Raw genomic sequence first — 11,140 nt, 5'->3', positions numbered from 1 at the left:
CAATGTGACACTTTATAATGATGTCTAGCACTGGGGTATCATGCAGCGGACAGGTAGCATCATGTTCCACAAAGTCACATCATCCTGACACCAGGTAGACTAGTCCTAACACTAACTTCTTAATGTTGAGCGCCAAACGAATTAGCTGTTTGTGCCGTTTTTATAATTTTTTCGTATGACTCCTTGGAGATGAAAGTGAATCAATGGAACTGAATATAATTTAAATTCAACAAAAATCTTTTAGAAACATGTTTTCTCAACTATCTATCCTCAAATCAATAATTTCTCATTTTAAAGCCTAATTTAACTGTTCAATTCCCGTATCCAAAACGTCTCTGTAGATGCCTCAAAAGCATTTGAAATCCCTCTCTCACTGAAAAACATGACGATTAGTAAGTCGCATGGCTTAGGTAGTTTTTTTTTTCTGTCGAGTTCCATAAATTGTTTCTGGGCTAGCCAGAGACACCGTTGGTTAGAAGCCTATATAACGTTTAATGTATCAACAGCAAATCCAAGAGCATCACCTATACACCATTTAAATTTTCTGACTAAATTTTTTTTTTGGTTTGCAGCAAACTATTTAGATTAGTGATTGCACTGACATTGATTGCTTTGAAGATGTTCATTACCGGTCATTATTTGTGATGGTGTACATGTAGGTTGCAAATTTAGACGTTTGATTCATATCCATCCGGAATTAAAGTCACGTCGAAATCATAATTAAAAGCAATTGAAATAATGTTGCCTCCATAAACCCTTTACACGGTTTAAAATGTTTGAAACGTTCATAAGTGTTCGACAGACATCATTTATTTCAATCATAATAATTTAGAATGAATCTTTGATCTTTAATGCTGAAGACAGTGCCAGCGAGTTCTCTTCAGATAAAACAATCTTCTTAAAAAAAAGACTGAATTCCTGATTTTGCCGCAGGGCAAAGTTTCTTATAATGTCGTACATTAATAGTGATAATACAAATATTCAACACTTGAATAAATTTCATATCGTTATCAAACATTATATTACGGCAGAGTACGTGCTCGCTTAATGAAGCACAAAGGACTTTGTAATAATGATTATCAAATGAATACTATTTTAATTGATTTAATTGCCACTTTACACAATTTGAATGCCTAATCTTTCTTTAGAGCATCATTTAAATCAAATTATGAAATCTGTACATCTTGTTTGATGTAACTACGTGGTGTTCCATGAATAGAATTAACAAGGCAACGAATTTGGACTAACACTGACGATATGATTTTGTTGTATTTCCTTTTTCTTAAGATTCCTGCACATTACAAATAGTAGTAGTAGTAGTAATGATATTATTGTAAAATATATTAAATATTTACACATCCTCTTTGTTGTTATTTGAGATAGATTCAGATGGTATTCACACCCTACATTCTAGCTGATCAAACTTTAATGATGACGGTGTTGCACATCATGTAACGTTTAGTATTGCGTTAATTGCATTCATTCTTTGACTGATTTTTTTCCGCTGCAAATCCTATTGATCACGGAATGAGTGATGGAGCATGAGGTAGAGGGTAAATCAATTGTACATTCTTCTTTAAAAATTAACTGAGAAATAATTCATACTAGATATATCTTTGAGTTATTGGAGACTTTTCATGGAAAATTTTACATTCATGGTACATGAACAAAATCAAAACAGGCGAAAAACTATGGCGATGCATAGAGGTTTTAAAATAAAGTAAGCGACAATAAAGACACCAGCATGAACAAATTTTTATTGGTGACACAAATTACTATGACATTCCTTTCTAAAACGTGGAAGCTCAACTTTATATTTGATATTGGTTAAAACAGAACAGCATAAAAAGTTATTAAAAGTAATGGATTTTCCATCTATTAACGTCGCGCTCCCAACCAAATGCAAAAAAAAAATGCAATTCACAATTCGAAATGTCAATAACATTTTAAGGTTTCCAAACAGATGACTGGCGCTTTCTGACTCATTTCATAATGGAAACTAATGCTTCTGTCTTCATTTGCATTGAGTTTAGTATGCTACTTCCTAGACGTGCTACATTCAACTTAATAAACCGGATTTAGTGTTACATCTGTACTTACAGAATAACACGTGACTATAAAGCAGATCCTTGTTCAAATTGAAAATTTGCGCAAGGAGTGAGCAAAATTTGCTTAAATTTACATAGACAAATTTATTGCTATAACATTTGAATATTCCTTCAATACAATTTGAATTTTAGGAAATGGTTAAAATGTTAAGTTTATTAGACGTTACCGCCAAAATCGGATTAAGTTTTCATTATTTTTTTTTTGTGGTCGTGGTCCTTTCTCCATTGCTACGCAAATAATATTTGTATGAAGTCACTGTAAAGAACAATGAAGGTTAATTTATACAATAAAACAGTCTAAGGACCAACATGTGCGTGTGGTTAACTATATTATGGACATTTGCAATAATGTCAGGTCGTCTCCCCTTAGTGCCACACTTTCTGATATTTTAATTAACACCGAAGGTTCTAAAATAATTTAAACTTCTAATTGTGAGAGATTATAGTGTTACGTGTTTAGACTCGAATAAACAGTAGCAAAGAAAGAGTGAAAACAACAAGCTTTGAAGAAAACAATATAATTATTTTTTTCCCTAAAAAAATTCTGTAAAAATGAAAAAATATGAACTTACGGTTTTTTACAGTCAAATCCAAAAATAATCCACGAATAATCCACGAATAAAAATTTTGTAGTCCTAAAATCAAAAATGTTCTAATTATTTCAAGTTCGAGTCCGGACGAAGAATCCAAGATGGTAGACGATGACATAGGCTGTAACCTGTAGTGTTGAAGTCTACAGTTCCTCGTAGAAACAAGAATTATCTTTCCGGTTTTGGAAGTCTGAATAAATGTTTATGAAAAAACTGTCCTAGTTCAACAATTTCACATGAGCACACGTATTTTCCAGGAAGAAAAGGAATTAATCCTTTTGAACCCAAGTAATTTGAAATAACTTAAAACAGCACAACATACCAGTTCCAGTGTAAAGAAAAAGCCCAGCTTCTACTGAGAATATCTCTCCAAAACAAAGGTTATATCGTATTCTACAACGCAAAAAGGGGGTAACGTGATCATATTCCAGAAATTAGTGGAAATGATGTACTTGTTATAGATCACGTACAACCAGTGTGGCCCTGCCGAAAACCAATCGTTTTACTCGAAGAAATAAAAATTTTAACAAAATTGTTTACATCTTAAATACATAGTCCCGTCATGACCTCGACAACAACCAATCATTTGAAAATAAAAATAGAACTTATTGCGTGGTTCTACTAATTTTGAATCAAGGTCAGGATCTAGATCAACACCCGGTGTTTATGAAACGAACAGTCAAGGTCAAACTATTTTCTGGAAAAAGTATCATCTCCAGTGAATAAATTTACATTGCAATAGCTAGTAGTGAAAAATAACAAAAATTAAAAAAAACTGACAATTAATTAAATTGAAAAAAATATATATTAAATCAGATATAATTAAATCAAATATAAATATACTTTTTTTTCTTTCTTTCAGCCCTTTTAGTCAGGTTCAAATCCTTATGCAAGCGTTGATCCAGCATCATAATTACATTGGTGTATATCAGTATAGGCATACCATTTAGTGTTTCCAGGCAGCTTGGTTTCTGTAAAATTCAAACGCACATACTTACGACAAGCGCAGTGTAAAAAAATAAGTATACAGTCTCGATTCTTGGTTACTAAAGGACACTTTTCCATACATTATAGATTAAGATATCTGACTGGTGTTTTAGACATTTCAGATAGAAATTAAGTCATTCATTTGCCCTTTTAGTAATTGTCTTACAGTAATAACTCCAAGACACGACAAGAGGCTTGAATTAAGTATGCATTATACTGTTTAGTTTTACAATGTTACATCTCTCTGCTCAAGTGATTATCTCTGCCAACAGATGCAGATTTTATGGGGGTGGGTGGGGGGATAATAACATGACGATGTTTGGCCATTTTATAGAATGCATTGAACGGAAGGAACACCAAAGTAAGAATACATAATGCCACATAAATGATATTTATTGAAACGTACAAGAGATGACATCATAACTGAGGTTTTTATTCACTCAGTCTTGGTTACACTGCGTGTGTGTGTGTGTGTGTGTGTGTGTGTGTGTGTGTGTGTTATTTAGATTTTTAGCGTAGCTTTAACTGGGTGGGACATCATGCTACGATGTCTGCAGTTTGACAGTTTGGAGTGATGTCTAGCACTGGGGTATCATGCCGCAGACACGTAGCATGATGTCCCACCCAGTTACATTATTCTGACACCAGGCCTACCAGTCGCAACACTAACCTCTTAATGCTCAGCGCTAAACGAGGCAACTGTTAGTATCATTTTTATAAGTCTTTGGTATAACTCGGCCAGGGTTCGAACCTGCGACCTCCCGCAAGTTACTAATTCAATATATTTTCAGATGTTATGCGTGCATTGTAGTGTGCATCTCCATTAATATTACTTCTCAGCTAATTTTGCAACAATGAATTTATTTGTCTGTCCTCCTATAATCAAATGACAAGATTCTCTTCGACAATTTTTACGATTCTAACGACACAAACTTAAGTAACAGAAATGAAGCAAAACCAGCAAGTTTTGTATAATGTAACAAACAATGTAATCATTAAAGTAATTGTGACAGGAACTTACAGTATAATCACGTGAATACAAATAAGTCCTTATTAAGGTCCATAAATGAATAAAAAGTCCATTATACTTTTCTATACCGGAAATATAATGTTCCTCCAGGAACAGTGACGTTGTATAGATGACGTTGTCCAGAATCCCTTCGAATAATTTTTAACAGTTCCAAAATAATATTATTGTCCAAAATAATGAACACTTTCTATCACCACTGAACATTCCAAACAAATGTTTTTCCTCACGAAAATGACACCAGAACTTGGAATGAAAATACTTAATTGTCTTAGTATATACACTGTATATTGCGACTGTACATCGCAATAGACCCTATGTGACAGCATACATTATTGATTTTGACGAACTAAGCGAATTGACATGACATCGGGGCAACCAGTGGAAACAATAGAATTATTCTCGAAACATCGATATTCCATCAGACACTGAGAAAGTACTCTATAGGTGCCATTTTAAGTCTTATTGTTACGATTATTAAAACTAATTGTCAGCATGTACGTAACATCTATTTATAGATCCTACGCAATTTGCTTTCTTAACAGAGCCAGGTCACGTACAATTTATTGCAAAAGATATTCTATACAGTTAGCAATCACGAATAAAAATTACAAAATTAAAAAGTTACAGAAAATATCGATATAGAGAACAAAATCGAAACATGCAGAATACAACAGTTTGTCATCGAACTTGAACTCAATGATTGCGAGTCAAATTATCAGCTTCGTCTGAAGTGCATTGTTGTTTCTTTATTATTAAATTCAAACGTGCAAACACATATACACACCTTCTGCATTCATATAAGAAGCATGCAGCACGACAAACATGCTATGCTCAACGAACTGACACAGAAAGTATAAACGACTGCGCAATAATTCTAAGTAAAAACCGTTAAATGTAACTAGGATGTAACGGTTCTCGTTTTTGCAATTTGATAGTGAACATCTATTTTTTTTTTCAAGAAGAACGTCTTAGGATTACGATTTGGGAATGAAGTAATATACATGTGCAATATACAGCTGCTAAAATGTAACATTGTCATCCAAGTGTTGAATTAAAATCTTTGTTGAGATCTTTGTTTTACAATTAGAAAACTGACGCATAATATACTGATTGGTGATAGATTTACATAAAATGAATACAAATAGCACACATTAGTGTGTGTCTGTGTGTGCAGGATCTATTGAAATGCTAAAATAATTTGTTCGCAAATAATTATCTCGCAATCAAAAGAAACCGAATGCATCATGTTTTAGTGTGCTCATCAATTGGATTATATTCAGGTACATGAAAACTCTGAAAATCCGTCACAATGTAAACTATCTTCTACGGAAAGCCCCAAAACACACACGCGCATGCACACACACACGGAAAAAGCAGATTTATGTTAATTTAAAAGTCCAACTATTCGGTTTCCTCAAGCATTTTTAACAGCATCATAGGTTCCCTGTACTTAGCACATTATAAAAACTTTCCCCTGCCCAAATACGGCCAAATTCTAGCCTGAGTTTCTGACTAATGGGTCCTACAAAGTCTGTAATGGATATCAACTTTAATTATATTTGTTATGGCACCGAAAAGAAACAATACGTTTCTATACTGTAAGAAAACGATTCTGTGACAAATAATAATTCCTTTTCAAGACAAAAATATTTCTTTAAATTGTCGTTTCAGTTCCCTCATTGGCAGAGAACATGTATCAAGTCCATCTACAAAAGTCTGCAAAGTTGTATTTGAAGAATATAATTAAGAATAAAAATCAGCGATTTCATTTGCATTGTTATAATAAGTGCACGGTTGTTTTAGACTCGCTTAGGCTCACAAAAGCTAAACAGATTCAACTCGTTTTATAAATTCAATATTAAATCATTACCCATTTAAGGTCCTATCCATCCATCCATTCATCCATCTTTCTTTCTATCTATCCATCTATATATCTTTCTTTATATATATATATATCAATCTATCTATATATCTATCTATCTATCCATCTATCTATCTATCTATCTATCTATCTATCTATCTATCTATCTATCTATCTATCTATCTTGAGAGAGAGATAGATGAGGTCGGTTTCTTTCCTGTTTTGTTTTGTTTTTTTGTTGTTTTTTGTTGTCTTTTTGCACTGCACTATGGTTGCGAATGGCAATATCAACGTCATTCAATACACTTCCTACCCCATTACGGATCTGCGTGCCTTCTAAATTGAAATTTTATAAGATAAATCATCTCACTTCTGTTGACATAACCTTGAGGCTTTGAATCGAATATTTACAAATAAAAATATGGCGAAACTGAAAGAAAAAAATAATGGAAAAAAGGGCAACGTTAAGAATAATCTAGAAACTATTTCAATTTTCCATCCTGACTGTTTGGTTTGCAGCAAAATTATAGTTATCATACACTGCATTGACCGTGATTGCTTTGATGATCGTCTATACCGGTAATTATTTGTAATGGTGTGCACTTGTGCTGCACATTCAGACATTTGAATTATATCCGAATGGAACTAAAGTCACGTTGAAATAATAATTAAGAGCAATTTAAATAAAGTTGCCTCCATAAGCCATTGTACAATGTTAAAAACGCTTGAAACGTTCATAATTGTTCCTCCGACTTGATTTATTTCAATCCAAATAACTCCAAATGAACATTAATCTTAAAGGCTGGAGGCAGTGCCAGCGAGTTCTCTTCAGACGAAAAAAAAATGTCTCATTGAAAAAGACTAAATACGAATTGTTCCTGATTTTGCCGTAAGGCAACGTTTTCTCCATGAAAATTAATAGCTGTAACGGATTTACAATCATTTACAACGTATTTACAACCATTTACAACGTATCTACAAACATTTTATCATTTTCCAGTCCTTGGATTTTAAGGAAGATAAAATTACCTTGCTGAAAATATCACACAGAGTAATAGAAACGATACATCTTTTCTGATCTTGCAAACAGGAACAGCATGTTTTATTTCACCACAGGTAAAAGAAATTACGTATATGTGTTACAGAAAGCCAAAATGCGATGTAAGGCTGATATACTGAAGTTGAAATGAGCAATAATTGTTTAATTGTAATTTTATGTCTAGATACGTGTACGCAGTTTTCCTGCATATTCTTATTCTTAGCATAATAACGTGTGAGGCATAGAAATTCACGGACCATACTATACGAGATATTTGTCTTGCATGCACCCTTTCGAATACTTCGATAAGGTATAAATACTGATCTTTTGTATTCTCAATAAAAGCTCTCTCTCTCTCTCTCTCTCTCTCTCTCTGGATTTATCGAATAAGCGAACAATAAAAATTAAGTATGATAAACAGGAATTTTAACCAGTTCAGTAGTAAGTCTGAATTAGTAGGTATATTCTAATACGAGTTTTAAAAAACTAATAATGCATATGAATTTTGAAACTAATGTTGAACAACACAAGGTACTGATATGTACTACTTGGGGCATTTACGGATAAAATTAACAATATTAGCGATAGTTATAGATTCAATTAAGAACAGAGTTGTTTATTTATTTCGTGTTGCAAATAAAAATTAATTACGTTCTAGCTTTGCCCTCAGTTGTGCCACGATGATGCTTGAAAATAAACGCTTGAAAATAGGATTGCTTAAATAAGGTCGCTTAAATAGGATTGCTTAAATAGGATTTTTAAATAGGATTTCTTAAATAGGATTGTTTAAATAGGATTGTTAAATAGGATTTCTTAAATAGGATTGCTTAAATAGGATTGCATAACTAGGATTGCTTAAATAAGATAGCTTAAATAGGATTGCTTAAATAGGATTTCTTAAATAGGATTGCTTAAATAAGATCGCTTAAATAGGATTGTTTAAATAGGATTGCTTAAATAGGATTGCTTAAATAGGATTGCTTAAATGGGATTTCTTAAATAGGATTGTTTAAATAGGATTGCTTAAATAGGATTTCTTAAATAGGATTGCTTAAATAGGATTGCTTAAATAGGATTTCTTAAATAGGATTGCTTAAATAGGATTGCATAACTAGGATTGCTTAAATAAGATAGCTTAAATAGGATTGCTTAAATATGATTTCTTAAATAGGATTTCTTAAATAGGATTGCTTAAATAGGATTTCTTAAATTGGATTGTTTAAATAGGATTGCTTAAATAAGATCGCTTAAATAGGATCGCTATAGGATTGCTTATTCTTTTTCATTGTTTAGCATTGTTCCATTTAAAAAGTTATCCCAGTGAGGTCTGTTGAGGGTGACTTTCCATTTGACAGTGTTGTTAATTGAGATATATGGGTAATGGTGGAACTGTTTACTAGACAATCGAGATATTCACACTTTTAGTTACTGTCCATAATTTTATTTAGCATTCATACTGTATACACATTACGATATAATATATATCACCAGGGCCGGCGCTACCATATAGGCAAACTAGGCAGCAGCCTAGGGCGCTGATTTCAGGGAGCGCATTTTTTTAAAAAAATTTGTTGTTTATAAATTTTGAAATTGATATTTTCCGGGGTGGGGGGCGCCAGAATCTAACCTTGCCTAGGGCGCCAGATAGTCTGGCCCGGTCTGGCGCCGGTCCTGTATATCACGGCAATCAAACATAAGGCAAAGATATGTCATCTTGAGTAATAACGTGCGCTGAAGACCAAAGACCCTTAAAACATTGGAAACCCAAGTCATTACGCATTATGAGCTGTATAGTGTACAACAGATTTGTTTCTTTGAGAGACACGTCAAACATAACCAATAGGGTCTAAATATGATTTTTAAGTATTGATAACGGTGCGACAAGTAATGCGCATTATAAATGTTTAGACTTTCCCAGTTAGGAAATACACTTACTCTCCACCATGGAATTTTAGGCATCTGTTTTAGGCATCTGATTTAGGCATCTGTTTAAGGCATCTGTTTTAGGCATCTGTTTTAGGCATTTCTTCCCTTTTCTTTTCATTTTGTGTTTGATTTGCTATGTATTGCCATAGTTTTTTTGTGTAATATTTGTATTATTATATGGTCATTTTTTTTCTCCGTTAGCTTTACATTGTCAGAATAGCTCAATATTTTTCCATATCATTCTTTCATCTTGCACGACACGTGTGTCTAAAATTATTAGTATGGTATATTAGGAACTAATTTAATTGTAAGCAAAGAATATACGGTCATTTTTCAGACGCTTTGGCGTTCGATTTGTTTCATCTGTTTGTGAATAAAGTAGATAAGCTGTTTCGTCCATCTGGACGTGTTCACTGAACCACAAATGAAAACTTTCAAACAAGCAAACGAATGAACGTGATATCCGCAACCTAAACAACAAAAGCGAGAGTCGCAGTAATTGGAAATACCAACCTGATGATTTAAACAGTTATTTAGGAAAAATATTTGTACTTTTTCGGAAATAGAATGGTTCAGACTATGACCAAGGCTCTCTGGGGTCTATAAAAATAGCTGAGATAAGCATATTTATCAGACACGTACGAGCATGCAAGTCACGTGGCATACAAATACGTCTTCCTTAGCTGATAATGAGAATGATAATAAACATACTTACATTTACACATATTTCCTCAAAAATGTGCTTTCTTAGTTCTACAAATCTGAATGACATAACCCATGTCATAGAAAACCTGATACCCCCGACATTGTAACGTATTTTCGACTACATAATTATAACGTATTTTCGACTACATAATTGTAACGTATTTTCGACTACATAATTGTAACATATTTTCGACTACATTTCCAACTGAACACTCATTCTCCTTACCACACTGAATTCACCCACTAAATCCAGTCCATCATAAACATAAAAGCAAAATCGAGTTGGATCAACAGAAAAATAAAATCCATACATTCCAGACAACTAAAAACGTTTTTCCAATGCGCATTCATTCAAATATGACCCTAAATTTCAACGAAGTTCAAGTTCAAGGTGATGTTTATAAGCCCGTTACATTTTTTACTGTGTATTGATGAATCTACAGTTTTGTGTTTATTTTTAAATACAGCATAAATGCGTTCACTTTGTTTCATGTAGTGTATTCATTTATAATTAAGCCTTTGGTAGGAAAAAGAAATCGATATATAATAAAAAGGTAACTGCATTTGTATGGGAAAATATGAACTCTTTTTTCGGAATAATGATTCAATCCCAAGGTCATATTACTCGTGAAAAAACTCGTTCATATTTCCCAAGCAAATTCAGTAACCTATAATTATGTAAGGAGTCACTGTTTGCATAGTACATCTTTCTTCTACTGACCGCATTTGGAGAAATTTTGCAATGGCAATTAACAATAAATAATATACATATGAGAAGCAGAAGTAAGTTACTGTTTTGGTGGTGGGACTGTATTTTTTCCAAACTATTAAAAGCCTTATCTTTTTGCAATGTTTTCATTTACTTTCTTATCAAGTTTTAATTCATTCATTCGA

The sequence above is a fragment of the Sinohyriopsis cumingii genome, chromosome 8 (assembly GCF_028554795.1).
Source record: "Sinohyriopsis cumingii isolate HCF-2022 chromosome 8, ASM2855479v2, whole genome shotgun sequence".
Classification (NCBI taxonomy): Eukaryota; Metazoa; Mollusca; class Bivalvia; order Unionida; family Unionidae; genus Sinohyriopsis; species Sinohyriopsis cumingii.
This window is presented reverse-complemented; position numbering follows the sequence as displayed.